The following is a 14,249-nucleotide window of genomic DNA, read 5'->3' on the forward strand; positions in this document are numbered from 1 at the left end:
GCATTTTTTCCATGTAGAATGTGACTTGAAGCAGAACTTGGCAGTCCAGCATCATTTAACTGGCAAGAGTTTTCATGAAGAAAAAAGTCTAAGGTTGAATCAGAAAAGAGGCCTCCCAGGGAGGCCATAAGTGACAGAAAAACAGTGGAAGAAAAACAGTAGAAGACAAAGGAGAGAGAAAAACACTAAAATTTTGAGGGATGCAGCCCAAGTTCATCCTTTCCCATGTCAAAAAAACATATGATTGCTTAGCAAATTTTGTGGTAAGTAAGAGAGAGTCTGTAATTTTTAAGAAGCTTCCAGATTCTAAAGGTGGACCTAGGAATGGGTGGAAGGCATGCTATGAGGGCAGAGTGGAGTTGCCATAAAACTAATAAGAAATAAGCTTCAGGACCCCTCACTTGCATCTGTAATTTTTTACAAAGTAGTACCACTTTAATCCTAGGAGCTTCAGGCCCATGCAACCTGTATCTGCCTCTGTTTGGGACAGCAAATTAGAACTGTAATCCTGATATTCTTCCTGCTATGAACTTCCTAAGCAGCCCAAGGGTGGGATTGGGTGGACAAAGTAATAACTGGGGAAAAATCAGTTGGTTTAGCTTGTTTTAGGAAAAATTTGAAAAATGTACATTGTCTCCTTAATCAGTGGCTGTCTTATAGCATGTAGTACTAATATATATTGGTTTGGGCTGGGGCCTTAGTTGCTAAACTCTGGGTAATGATACCAATATTTCTTTTAAAATACATGCATCAAACAAATAGGGATATTCGTAAAACAGCCTGGCTCTTGAGGACCACTGTAAGATTGCCATCTTTTTCTAGTCAAGGTTCATTCAGGGCAGGACTGAGATGCTGGAGATTGCCTTGAGTGAGGGGTTTCATGAACCAAACTAGGACAAACAGCCCAAACCAGACTACTAAATCCAAATGCCCAGGTAGAGCGTAGAGGCAGATGTGGGAGTCTGAATCAATGGAGGACAGAAAGGAGGGTGACAGAAGGGAGCAAAGAGCATGACAAGGATGGTAAATGCCTTTTTCCATGTTTTTTTTTTCCTGGGACCCCCTGCCCATTTGTGTGAGCAGGCTAAATTAAAAATCAGACAATATGAAGATATGACATGGAAATTGCATGCAGAGGAAGGCAAGAAATATCACAATCATTAAATTACGCATTTCTGGTTTGAGTCAATGCAGGACCATATAAAAACCAGATAAAACAACAAAGACAGGAAATAATTGTAGCAAGTTTTATCCCTTATCAAAAAAATATTTGATTAGTTTCTCCAGTGTGCCCAACCTGTGGTATATGCTGGGCTACAGGATTAACCATGACAAACAAGGTCTTTATACCTTAAAGATCACTTTCATCTTCTAACACAGCTCCTTCTATATTTGAAATATGATCATTTACATATTTAATGTGATTATTAGAGTATAAATATCTGAGTGAGGTTATGTCCTATTCATCCTTGTATTTATGGAAGATACTCAAGAAACATTTGTTGACTGAATAAATGAATTTATTTGCAGTGAGAATAATATAGCTCATGAAATTCATCCAAAATGTACGTGTTAATTTAGAATGATTAAAACTTCATGAAAGGAAGACTTATCTCATAATTCTGAAATGTAATACCAAAGAAGTATTATGATTAATGAAATTATGTAGAAAAATATCTCTAAAAGGGATATATTCAGAGATTAGTCAGGAGTTTTTTTCTTTTTCTTCCTTCATGGCTATTTTTCTGTGCCAATAATTTGCTGCTAGAAGTTATTCTTTAAAATAGAATCTTTAGGTAATAGATTAAATCCAGCTGGCTTCAAATGGTAGCTGGGGGGATGAGTCACAGATGGCCAGCTATCTAGGGAATTCTGTGACCTCAGTGATAACCCACTAAAATTCCTGGACTTTTCTTGTGAGAGAAATTCTGTATTGCCTGAGAATTGTTACTTTTTTAAATATATTTTTTAGTTGTAGATGGACACAATACCTTTATTTATTTTTATGCGGTGCTGAGGATTGAACCCACTGCCTCACACATGCAAGGCTCTTTCACTGAGCCACAACCCCAGCCCCAAATTATTACTTTTAATTAAGATAAAATTCACATTACATAAAATTAACTATTTTAAATCCCACAATTCAGTGGCATTGAGTGCATTCACAATGTTGTACAATCATCTTTTTTTAAAAAAAATTTAAATGTCTTTATTTTATTTGTTTATTTTTTATGTGGTGCTAAGGATCGAACCCAGGGCCTCGTAAGTGCTAGGCAAGGATCTACTGCTGAGCCACAACCCCAGCCCACAATCATCTTCTTTATCTAGTTTCAAAATGTCTTCATTACACCAAAAGGAAACTTCAGACCATTAAGCATTCATCCTGAGAATTATTTAATCTTTGATTCTAAGTACCTATTTTATCAGCTCTGTAATAGAGAAATAACATAAAAAAGAATTTTTCACTACAAAATATGAAATAGTAGCTTTAACAATAGGATTTGTAGGACCAGCCAGGGCCAGTCTACAAACCTGAGAGTGACTCCCTCCTGACCTCTGATTCTGAACACAAGGGCAGGATCTACCCTCTAGAAGGGCAACAGTTATAACTCTATGCCTCTAAGAAAGCTGTCTGGGCTGACCCTAGAAGATCAAAATATCAACTGAGTTTTGAAGCATGTTTAAGGTTTTCAGACTTACGTGATTTTAAGTTACCAAAAACAGGCCATCATGAGATGTAGTAAGTGATCAAAATGAAAAACACAAATATATAAATGTATCCGAAAGTGAAAGAAAAAAAACAACTCACAAACACAAACACTACACAGCAGCAGTCTTTGGGAATTACCTCTTTACAATTTTGACTCTCTTGATGAGAGCCCATTCCTTCAGTGTGTGTGCTGAGGGAATGGGCTCAAATGCCTCTAAGGTGAAAATCCATCTTCAGTAGGTAAGAGCATGGAGAAAGATTTTGGCCAGAAACAAAAGCTGAGGAATCCCCAGAGGGGATCATAGATGGCTCTTGGGATCAGTGTTCTATTTGCTATTCAGATTCTACTTCTTACTATATTCTTTTGGGGCTCATGTCTAGAATGGGTGGGGTGAGTAAAATTTGAAATTTGAAAAACTACTGAGTTAAGGAGGAGCCCATTCAACAAATAATGTGGAAAGTGCCAAGTGCCAGGCTTTTGTTACACTCAGAGAATATAATGGTCACCAAGACAGATATAGTCCTCGCCTCCTCTCCCCCAAATTTTACAGTCTAAACGTAGACATTTAAAACAGGACTAAAGATAGCCAGGGTGGCCCATGTCTATAATCTCAACAACTCTGGTGACTGAGGCAGGAGCATTACAAGTTCAATGCCAGCCTCAGCAACTTAATGAGACCCTAAGCAACTTAGTGAGATCCTGTCTCAAAATTTTAGAAAATTAAAAAATTAAAAGGACTGGGGATGTGGCTCAGCAGTAAAGGGTCTCTGAATTTAAGCCCCAATACCAATAATAAAAATTTAAAAAAATAATAAAATAAAAAGGACTACCTAAATAATAATTTATAAATATGTATGCTTTTTATAGTATAGATGAATACAATACCTTTATTTTATTTATTTATATGTGGTGCTGAGGATCAAACCCGTGCCTCATGTGTACTAGGCAAGTGCTCTAGCACCAAGCCACAACCCCAGCCCCATAGGTAATAATTATAATAAAGCTATAAGGATTAGTTCAGTAGGCAATGGCAGTGTTTAATGGGGAAATCCAGCCTGCCTGGAAGGACAAGGGAAAACTTTCCTGAGGAGATGACATTTCAGCTGAGAAGTGTGGGATGAGGTGTTGGGAAGGCAAGTGGGCAGGGACAATAGGCACAGTTTGTGCAAATATTTTGAAGTGGGAGGAGCTTGAACTTGAGGTGAGTGGGCTCAAGTAAAAGGGCTTGGGAGAAAATGTATGGCTTCTTCCCCATAGGTGCCGGGCTCAGCTCCCTACCAGACACCACCTCTAGCCACTGGCTAAGCAGAGTCCCTTCTAGTTGGAAGGCTGTCGTGGAATTTAAAAAGAAATGGGGCCTTGAGGGGTTTGGTAAATGGATTAGGCAGATGTCTGGTTTTCCTTCTAGCTAAAAGCACTGGGCCATTAATGCAGCCAGACCACTTGTCTAAGGCATCCATGCAATGTTGTCCCAAAGATGTGGATTTAATCCCTTCCCAAAACTCTAGAATTATTCTAGAATAATTCTGAAGTTATCAGAAACCAAAGCTAAGATTTTGGTGCCAGTAGGGCTGGCAAACTGTCTGGTTAACACTTTTGCCTCAATTCCGGGCTGCATGTGTTTTATATATCTGCACAGGAAACCCCTCACAACATTAAGTCTTCTGTTGTAGGAAAGTTGCCACCAAGTCTGTGCTTTCCCTAGCAGAAAACTCACCAGGAAGGAGCAGTGTGAATAATCATAAATCTGTCAGCTACACCAGGACCTGGTTTCCTATTAGATATTTAGGCAGAACCTCTGTGGGTGAGCACAGTACATCTAGCCATCCTTAGCTCCAGAAGAGCTCAAAAATTGTTAGTTTTGTCTAAAGCAGCATCCTAGCACCTGGCACAATGCATAGCATGGCAGGGAATCAAGAATTATTATCGTTATGATTTGGGGGGCTGGGAGGAGAATGGAGCAGGCACTACTCCTGTCAAAGCAGTTCCTAGCTCCCAAAAGGTGAGCATTCTCTTGCAGAGTTTGCAAACACAGCAGTTAAGTCATTGTTTCTCATCTTGGCCCCTCATTCATGAATTGAGCATATAATTAATACCTATTAATATCATGAATTTTATTGATTGATTTTCAAGTATTATACCAACATTACATTCCTGGTATATTCTCCTATTATGCATGACTGAATTAAGTTTGCTAACATTTTGTCTAAGATTTTTGCATCTGTCATGGAAGAGATTGGCCTGTGTTCCTTTCTTATATTGTACTTGTGAGCTTTGGTACCAGGTTATGTGGTTCACTAAATAAGTTGGCAAGCTTCCCCTCTCAGCCTGTTCTTTAAATAGTAAGTTAGATGTTATTTCTTCTTTGACCTCAAGCCTGGAGGTTTTATGTATGCCAGAGAAGGTTTTAAATTATAGAGTAAATGTTTACACAGCTTATAGAACTATTCATATTTTTATTTCTTTTTATGTTGTTTTAGTAAGTGCTATATTTCTGGGAGTTTGTCAATTATTAAAATTTCAAATAAATTAACATAAAGGTGCTCATATTATTTTATCCTTTTAAAGCTCATAGAGTAGATAGTGATATTTTCTTTTTATTCCTGACATTAGAGATTCATGCTTTTTTTCAAATATTTATTTTTTAATTATAGGTGAACACAATACCTTTATTTTATTTTTACGTGATGCTAAGGATTGAACCCAGTGCCTCATACATGCTCTACCTCTGAGACAAACCCCAGCCCTCAGGCTTTCTTTTTAATCTTTTCTTTGATCAATTGCATCGCTGATCAATCAATATTATTAGTCCAGTGATACTCAAGATCTCTTACACTTTTAAAATTATTGAGGACACTAATGAGCTTTTGTTTTTGGTTATGTGTATCAATATTTATAGTGTTAGAAGTTAAAATTGTAATAATTTAAAAATATGTATTAATTCATGTTAAATCCATTATTCTTTAGAATAAATAACACACTTTATGTTATTTCTGACATACAGAGACATGTAAATTGTTATCTCAATGAAATGAGCAGTATTTTTCAAAATAAAACACTGAGAAAAGTAACATTGTTTTACACTTAAAATTTATTTTCATGTAAGGTTTAATGGAACAAAGAATTTCTTATTCATTTTTGTTGTTTTTGTTTTTGTTTGAGGTACTAGGATTGAAGCCAGGGGCACTCAACCACTGAGCCACGTCCCCAACTCTTTTTTGTATTTCATTTAGAAATAGGGTCCCACTGAGTTGCTTAGCACCTTGCTTTTGCTGAAGCTGACTATGAACTCAAGATCCTCCTGCCTTAGCCTCCCATGGCCCTGGGATTACAGGCATGTACCACCAAGACTGATTCATTTTTGTTTTTAATCTGTTAAAATATTGCTATACTGTGTACTTGTGAGACAATAAGAATGAAAAAGGAAAATAATGTAATATTGTTATGAAAATAATGTTGATCCTATGGACCCACTGGAAGGAATTCAGGGAAATCCAAGGATCCTCAGACCATACTTGGAGAACCACCGCATTAGTCTTCATTAAGAATCAACTTGGACATGTTTTTTCCTCAGCTTTGAAGTCCTCTCTTCCTTCTCTACTTGTATTTCTGCCCATCTTTCAAGAGCCAGATACACTGTTCCTCCCTCTGGGATGGCCTTCTCACTTCTCAACTCTTCGTCCCTGTGTGCCTGGGTGTTTGTGTTATGTTTTGTACAAACACTGCTCTTGAAAATACAGTACAGCTGTCCTACATTCTCTTCACTGATTAGGCTCTAGCAATAGTCTGAGAAGCATTGCTCAACCTTTTAAAAATCCATGTGCTCTTTTAAATAGACATTAAGTGTTGCAACACTCAACTCCACCCTTGATTCTGAGAATCCCTGCATCTTCTGCATATTACTTCCAGTCTCACATTTTTGTTCAATATTTCCTTTCTGTGGATTATGTTAGGAAGCTATATTTTCATTTTTCAAATAAAATATAGTATTAAATTGCTGTTTTCAAGGGGGCTGGGAACGTGGCTCAAGCGGTAGCACGCTCGCCTGGCATGCGTGAGGCCCGGGTTCGATCCTCAGCACCACATACAAACGAAGATGTTGTGTCTGCCAAAAACTAAAAAATAAATATTAAAAAAAATTCTCTCTCTCTCTCTCTCTCTCTTCCTTCATTATAAAAAAAAAATGCTGTTTTCAAGATATTGTGTCTCTCCTTCCTTCTTGCTTACAATTTCCCTTCACCTATCTACAACACTCTCACAGCTGTTTTGTAGGCTCCATACAACCTAGGTAACTGTCTTTTATTCTTATTTCCAGCTCTGTGACCTGCAATCATGGTCTCAGCTATGCACAGCTGTTTGTTTCTGTCCTGCATAAGTTCCAAATGTGTGATGCCAAAAAGTAACTGGCAGCTAGTGATCTTTCCAGTCCCGTGTCCAGTGCCCAGCTCAGAGGAGGCCTGGCTCAATACATTTTTGTTGAATAACATTGTGTGCATTCCTCTACCTTGAGACAAACTTCCAATCACTGAAAGAAGCCAGTGGAAAGGATTTTCTTGTGGGTCATGGAGGACTGTGGCCAGAATATAATCTGGAAGAAATAAAAGGATTATTCTGCTTTTCACCAGAAGTTTACTCTGTTGGAGAATCAGGTTGAACATCATTATCCTCAAATACAAAATAGATATTTTTCCTCTTACATGTTTTTCCTTCTAAGCAGAACTCCCAAGGATATACTTGGTCTAATCAGAAAGAAAAGCTGAAGCATAATAAACAGACGGCAATCTCAGGAGAAGAATCACAGTGTTTTAATCAGCCTAGGAGTTCTGATTCAAGACACCTGCTGGTTTGTTTAACAACAGCGGTCTTCTCAGGACAAGGCATCTTTCTTTGTTCCCTAACGCTGATGGATAATATATGCACAGCTTGGAAAACATTTATTATGGTAACTAACTTCAGGCAGAATGGGAGCAATAAAGAAAATAAATAGGTACTTATACTCCAGTGTAATGGAGCCCTTTAGACTTGAAAAAAGAACAAAATAAAACAGAACAACATGTGAGAGCTGAAAACCAGGCCAAGTAGACACTTTGTAGTCCTCCTTCCACAAAGAAAACCACTTCATCCACAGTTAGAATCAAGCCAACATCAGAAAATTGACAAACCAAGTCTGAAAAAGATTTGATTTGAGAGCAGGGTATTGCTTTTGAGCCCTTTAGCTTAATTAGTGCTATTTCCCTCCAGTATTATTGTTTCAAAGCTGTACCCTTGAAAGGGGCCATAAGATCCCACCGTTTGTTTCCTAGAGTATTTCCATACTCAATTCCAGTCCAAATGCTAGAACTTGGGCTGGCCCTAAGACATTGTGTAGATATTTATTGAGCCTGGGCATTCAATGAGTGGCAAATATTTTCCCTCATGCACGGCTGTCTTTGTAGCATATGTTGCATGTGCCAAATGTATGTACCCAAAAATGTTGAATGGGACAGATGTGGGATAATTTAGGAAGAGATAGGATATCATTATGTTTAAATGCTTACATATGCCAGGTTCTCTCTCTCTTTATATACATTAATCAAAAACTTGTCTGTCTCCTCTTCTTTCCCACCTGGGATTTTTTGCTGAATGATGATCATGTTACTATTGAGAATCATGCCCCAGGCATCACCCATGTCCACAGGGTAAATGGTGGAGACAAGATAAGCACAATGTCCAAGGAATAATACATTTAACTTTTCCCAGTGGTAATAAGAACTCTCCTGTTCTTTACTTCATACATTCTTGAGAAGGCCAGTGGTGATAGTTTGTCCTTCTATTCATTCATTTAGCACCATTATTGAGTGCCCACTCTAAACTCTGCAGTCATCATGCTAGGAAAATACAGGTAAATAAGACATATTCTCTGTCATAAAGAAATAAAGCCTACTTGAGGTGCAGAGAGACTTGTAAACATAAGAACAAAACAATCTGTGGAATAAGTGCAACAGTAGAAGCAGGTATAAGACATGAGAAGAGAATAGAGCAGGACATAATCATTTTTACCAGAGGGACTAGGGAAACTTCTTGGAGGCATTATTAGAGCTGTGACTCCAGTAAATGAAATTGCTACTTAGCTAGATACTGCTGAGGTGATAATCCATGTGGACTCCAGGATCCTGCCCTCCATGGATCAAAGGTGGGCACCTACACCAAGGCAACCAGTCAGTCAGTCCACAGGTTACCTAAGACATGACATGGACTGTGTGTGTGTGTGTGTGTGTGTGTGTGTGTGTGTAAAGGTAACCTGGGACAAATCATATTCCCTCAGGATTTAAATTGGAAATGTAGAGAGAATTAGATAGTTAGTTTAGAAAGTTCTTCCTTCTTCTATTTCCTGTTGATTCATGCTTCAAACTACAGCTAAGTGTTACTTCCTTATGAAGAAGTCAGCAAGAATTGACAAATGGAATTACATCAAATTAAAAAGCTTCTGAGCAGCAAAAGAAATAATCAACAAAATGAAGAGAAAACCTACAAAATGGGAGAAAATCTCTGCCAGTTATTCAGCTGACAGAGGGTTAATGTCCAGAATATATGATGAACTCACAAAACTCAACAAAAGAATGAGTCACCCAATCAAAAAATGAGTAAAGAACTAAATAGACACTTCTCAAAAGAAGTGAAAATGGCCATTAATTATATGAAAAAATGTTCAACATGTTTTAGCCATCAGGCAAATATAAATCAAAAGTACACTGAGATTCCATCTCACCCCAGTCAGATGGCTATTACAAAAAAAATCCAAAAATAATAAATGCTGGAAAGGATAAGAAGAACTCTTATATACTGTTGGTGGAAATGTAAATTAGTACAGTTACTATGGAGGACAGTACATAGGTTCCTCAAAAAACTAAAAATAGAATTACCATATGATCTAGCTATTTCTGTCTGTATATCCAAAAAAAATGAAATCAGCATACAAAAGAGAAACCTGCATGCCCATGTGTATTGTGGAATTATTCACAATAGCTAAGATACAAAATCAGTCTAGTTGCCCATGAACAGATAAATGGTTAAAGAAAATATGGTGTACAATGGAGTATTATTCTGTCATAAAGAATGCAAGAAAAATGGATAGAACTGGAGGACATTTTGTTAAGTAAAATAAGCCAGACACAGAAAAGTTTTGCTTGTTTTTTCTAACATGTGTAAACAACAATGAAGATGTGAAATTAGAAGAGGAGTTATCAAGGAAGGTCAGAGATTATCAGGGAAGAGGAAGGAGCAAAAGGGGGCAGAAGGTGGACAGGAGCAAAGTATAATATTTGCATGTATGTAAAATCCATTTGTATAGTTAATGTGTTAATTATAGTAATAAAAAAGAAAAATAAGTGTAATATATAATGGAATATTATTTATTCTTAAAAAAAGAAGAAAATCTTTTCATTTGAGATAACATAGTTGAACCTGGAGGGCATTATACTAAGTGAAATAAGCCAGACACAGAACAACCAAAAATACTGCGTGATCTCATTTATATGTGGTATCTGGAAAAAAAAAAAAAGAAATATAACTCTATAAAATGAATAGAGTTTACCAGAGGCAGGGGACTGGAGAGAAAGGAGAGCTCCTCTTCAAAGTATAAACTTTCAGTTATGAGTAAATTCTTGAGATCTAATTTACAGTATGGTAACTAAAGTCAATAATAATGTATTGTATGTGCAATTTGTTGAGAGAGAAGTGATCACCATACACACCAAAAATAAATATGTAACTATGTGAGGTGATGAATGTTTGTTATATTGATTTGATTATGGTATTTATTTCACAATATGTAATTATATCAAAACATCATGATATATACCTTAAATAGATATATTTTTGTCAATTTTAATGAGGTAAGATAGAAGACAGAAGGACAGGTAGAAAGGAAACATACAGTACAAAATAAAGTGGCCATGATTTAATTTTTAAATTCCACTTCCACATACTTTGATCACAAATAGCATATTAAATAAAGTATCAGACCTTATCTGCAAGCCCGTAAATAACCTCTTTTCTGTCCTGGACTTAAAGAAAAAATAGGACCAATAATGCTTTTATTCAACAAATAGATTTTTTAGGATTTTATATTTTTAGGATCTGATTATTTCATCCATGTGTCACACTCCTGATAAAACCCTCAACCTTGCACAAATATAAAATTGTTTAAATTCACAAAGCAGAAGGATGAAGCCTTCCAGATGTTTGGAAGTTAATAGAGGTTTCCCATCAAAAAGAAGAAAACAACCTTTAATAGGTAATAACTAACATGTCAAGTCACTTACACAAAAGAGAACTAAAATTACTCTCTTAGATCACATACTGTAGATTTCATACATATGAAGATGCCATGCTAAGAGGAAGCCAGAACGTTCTCTGATACCTACATTCTAGCCTGTCACTTAGAGTGTATACTCCTTACTTTGTCTTAATAAAATCAACCTATTTCACTTAAATTCCTGATTTCAGGTCTACCTTCCTTTGGGAACTTCTTTGGTACAATACCATCATAAAGTCAGGAAAAAAAAAAAAGCTTAGAAAATTTTTTCCAGCCTTACTTCCCTGACGAGGCTTAATTCCAGTACCAAATATTCCCAGCACCCTATCACATTTGCAGTGTTGCTTTTTGTTTGTTTGTGTAGCTTTTGTTTGTTTGGATCAGTACTTATTCTCCTCTGTACTTCTGGAAGGGCAGTGACCATGTCTTTTTCCTGGTCATTATATATCCAGTATCAACCACAGTGCTTGAGGCATAGTTTGTGCTCAATAATTGTTGAATGAATGAACAAAGGAATTTTTAGTGAAGTGAAGCAGGAAAAGCCAAGGCAATGTGGGCTATACATAATTCAAACTGCTCTGAGAAGCTGCGGGTCAGCAAGAAGGTCCCAGGCAAGGGTCTCTGATGCAGTTAGAAGGGCACTCAAGAAAAACTCCTAGAGGGGTCCCAAAGATGACCGTAGGCCCAGGACTAAATAACTGTCTTAGGTTAGTTGACACAGGGAATTCCTTTTGAAAATCATGAAATGTACCTGCATTTAATACTACATATTCACTTGAATTTGGATATAAGCAAATATAAGTTCAAAAATTTCTCATTCTTCCACTAGTACTAACAGTGAATATTGAAAATACAAGTAACCCTCATGTGAAAGACAATTGTTCAAGATGATTTTTTTAAAAAATTCTAGACTACTAAAAATAACCTCTTTTTTTAAAAAAATGAGCAGCTTCTAACGGGAACCCTTACAAATCTTGCTGCAATAAGGAAAAATGGTGAAGAAACAACTCAAAATTCAGGCCTAATTACCCAACACAAATTTTAGCAATCAGAGATGTTTCAAGATGATTATATTCTCATAAATTGAAAATTCAAATATAGCATTGAAACTATACAAGGAACCATATTATGTTTTGGACACAGGCTTTAAAATTGGCAAACCTGTGTGTGATGAAACTTGATGTGCTGGTGAGTTTCTTAACCTCTAAATACCTCAATTTCTTAATACAGACCACAAAAAAAATAATAATAATTATACTGCCTCTCAAAGTTGTAAAGATTAAATGAAATGATGCACAAGATGTTTGACTGAACTTAACCATCTGAGGGTTCAATAAGTGATAATTTATTGTTAAATAAAACTATCTCCTTTACATTTAAAAATATTTCTTAAAAATCTAACTCCCCATCAGATTTTTTTATAACTTTATTTTATTTATTTATTTATGTATGTGGTGCTGAGGATCAAACCCAGGGACTCACACATGCTAGGCAAGCGTTCTACCACTGAACCACAACCCCAGAGCCCTCTCCATCAGATTTGGTCTCCAATTTTATTGAGTTGTTCCTTTCTCCTCCACAGAAAAATACTCAAATACATTGTGTTTTTCCTAGAAAAAACTAGTGAAAATGTGTTCTGTAGTCACAACAGAGAGAAAATATCTCTAGGTTCTTTTTACACCAGATGAATTATTTCTTCCTTCCTCCCTACAACCCCTCTCATTCTTGTGTACACAAGAATGGCTACTTAGCTTGATTTCACACTCATGTTTTCTCCTATCTCTGGTATGGAGAGCTGTGCTTATTCATTATTAAAGAAGGATAGAGTGTCTTTTTTGGGGGGGGAGGTGGAGGAGAGGGATACCAGAGATTGAACTCAGGGGTACTTGGCCACTGAGCCACATCCCCAGCCCTATTTTGTATTTTATTTAGAGACAGGGTCTCACTGAGATGCTTAGAGCCTCACCATTGCTGAGGCTGGCTTTGAACTCACCATCCTCCTGTCTCAGCTTCCCAAGCTGCTGGTATTACAGGTGTTCACCACCAAAATGGCCTTTATGGTTTTGATTTTTCGTCAGTATTTTGAAAGGATATTAGATTGGCATTTATAAATTAAGAATACACAGTATTATATACAACCACTTTTCTAATTTAATAAAGTTCTTAAAATGATACTCCTGCACATAATTTTATTCCTAAAGTGCTAAATTTCAGGAAATGTTTATTGTATTTCTCTGTTCTCCTTATCTTATTCTATATTTTGTTGTTGCTTAGCTGAAAATTAGGCATCCTCCAGATGCATGCACTATCAACTTAATTGAAGCAAAAGAACCACTAGAATGCCTTTAAATTCATTTTCTGACCCTTAACCTGAGCCTTACAAGTTTTAAATTACATCATCTAGAGAAACTTGGTTTGCTTAACACCAGGCTTCTATATGAATGTGTTGCAGAAAAAAAGAACATTTTAAAGAGAACATCTTAAGACAGAATGATCATGATAACAATGTAGACATTTTTAATTAGGCAAAACAGTCTTTACACATTTGGTACCACAGCTTTCTATTTTGAGAACTAGATTAACCATACTGACTTTTACTAACATTTTCAGAGTCTACCCCTCACCAACTTCTTGCATATAAACTCCTTATTCAAAGTATCTGTGCTCCCATTTCATTTTCTTTCTCACTATGTAGTATTCAATTAAGAAAGTGAAGGACTGGGGGTGTGTGGTAGAAAGAAGTCTTGCCTGCATGAGGCCCTGGGTTCAATCCTCAGCACAGCAGAAGGAAGGAAGGAAGGAAGGAAGGAAGGAAGGAAGGAAGGAAGGGTGAATGTTTGGATTTTTTTTTAAATTAATTTTTATTGTAGGTTGTTCAAAACATTACATAGTTCTTGATATATCATATTTCACACTTTGTAATGTTTGGATTTTTTTTTAAAAATTCCCATTATGGAATGTCTTCAGGAGAATGGCCTCAGTCTATTTCTTCTTGTTCTTCTCCCCCTCCTCCTCCTCCTCCTCCTTCTTTTTAAACTAGAGCTTTCTAGTTTTACATAGTAATTGAGTTCATCCCAACAAACTCATCCATACATGGAATTTGATTTCAGATCATGATCCTCCCCTTTTTCCTTCCCTTCAATCCCATGCAGCTCAAAAAAAAAATTTTTTTTTTAGTTGTAGATGGGCAAAATAGCTTTGTTTTATTTATTTATATTTATGTGATGCTGAGGATCGAACCC

General features: G+C 36.5%; 1 protein-coding gene across 24 annotated transcripts in view; it reads right to left on the reverse strand.

Annotated features, from left to right (window-relative positions):
• Wdpcp (WD repeat containing planar cell polarity effector) overlaps window positions 1-14,249 on the reverse strand; it is a 519,910-nt gene that overhangs the window by 472,974 nt on the left and 32,687 nt on the right. For 3 of the 24 annotated variants that reach the window (XM_076833800.2, XM_076833798.2, XM_076833794.2), the window contains exon 3: window positions 7,216-7,299. The exons of the other annotated variants lie outside the window; for them this stretch is intronic. The gene's annotated coding sequence lies outside the window, so the exon portion shown is untranslated. The remainder of the gene's footprint in view (window positions 1-7,215; window positions 7,300-14,249) is intronic. 24 annotated transcript variants of the gene reach the window in all.

Source organism: Callospermophilus lateralis, chromosome 14, assembly GCF_048772815.1.
Source record: "Callospermophilus lateralis isolate mCalLat2 chromosome 14, mCalLat2.hap1, whole genome shotgun sequence".
NCBI classification, from domain to species: Eukaryota; Metazoa; Chordata; class Mammalia; order Rodentia; family Sciuridae; genus Callospermophilus; species Callospermophilus lateralis.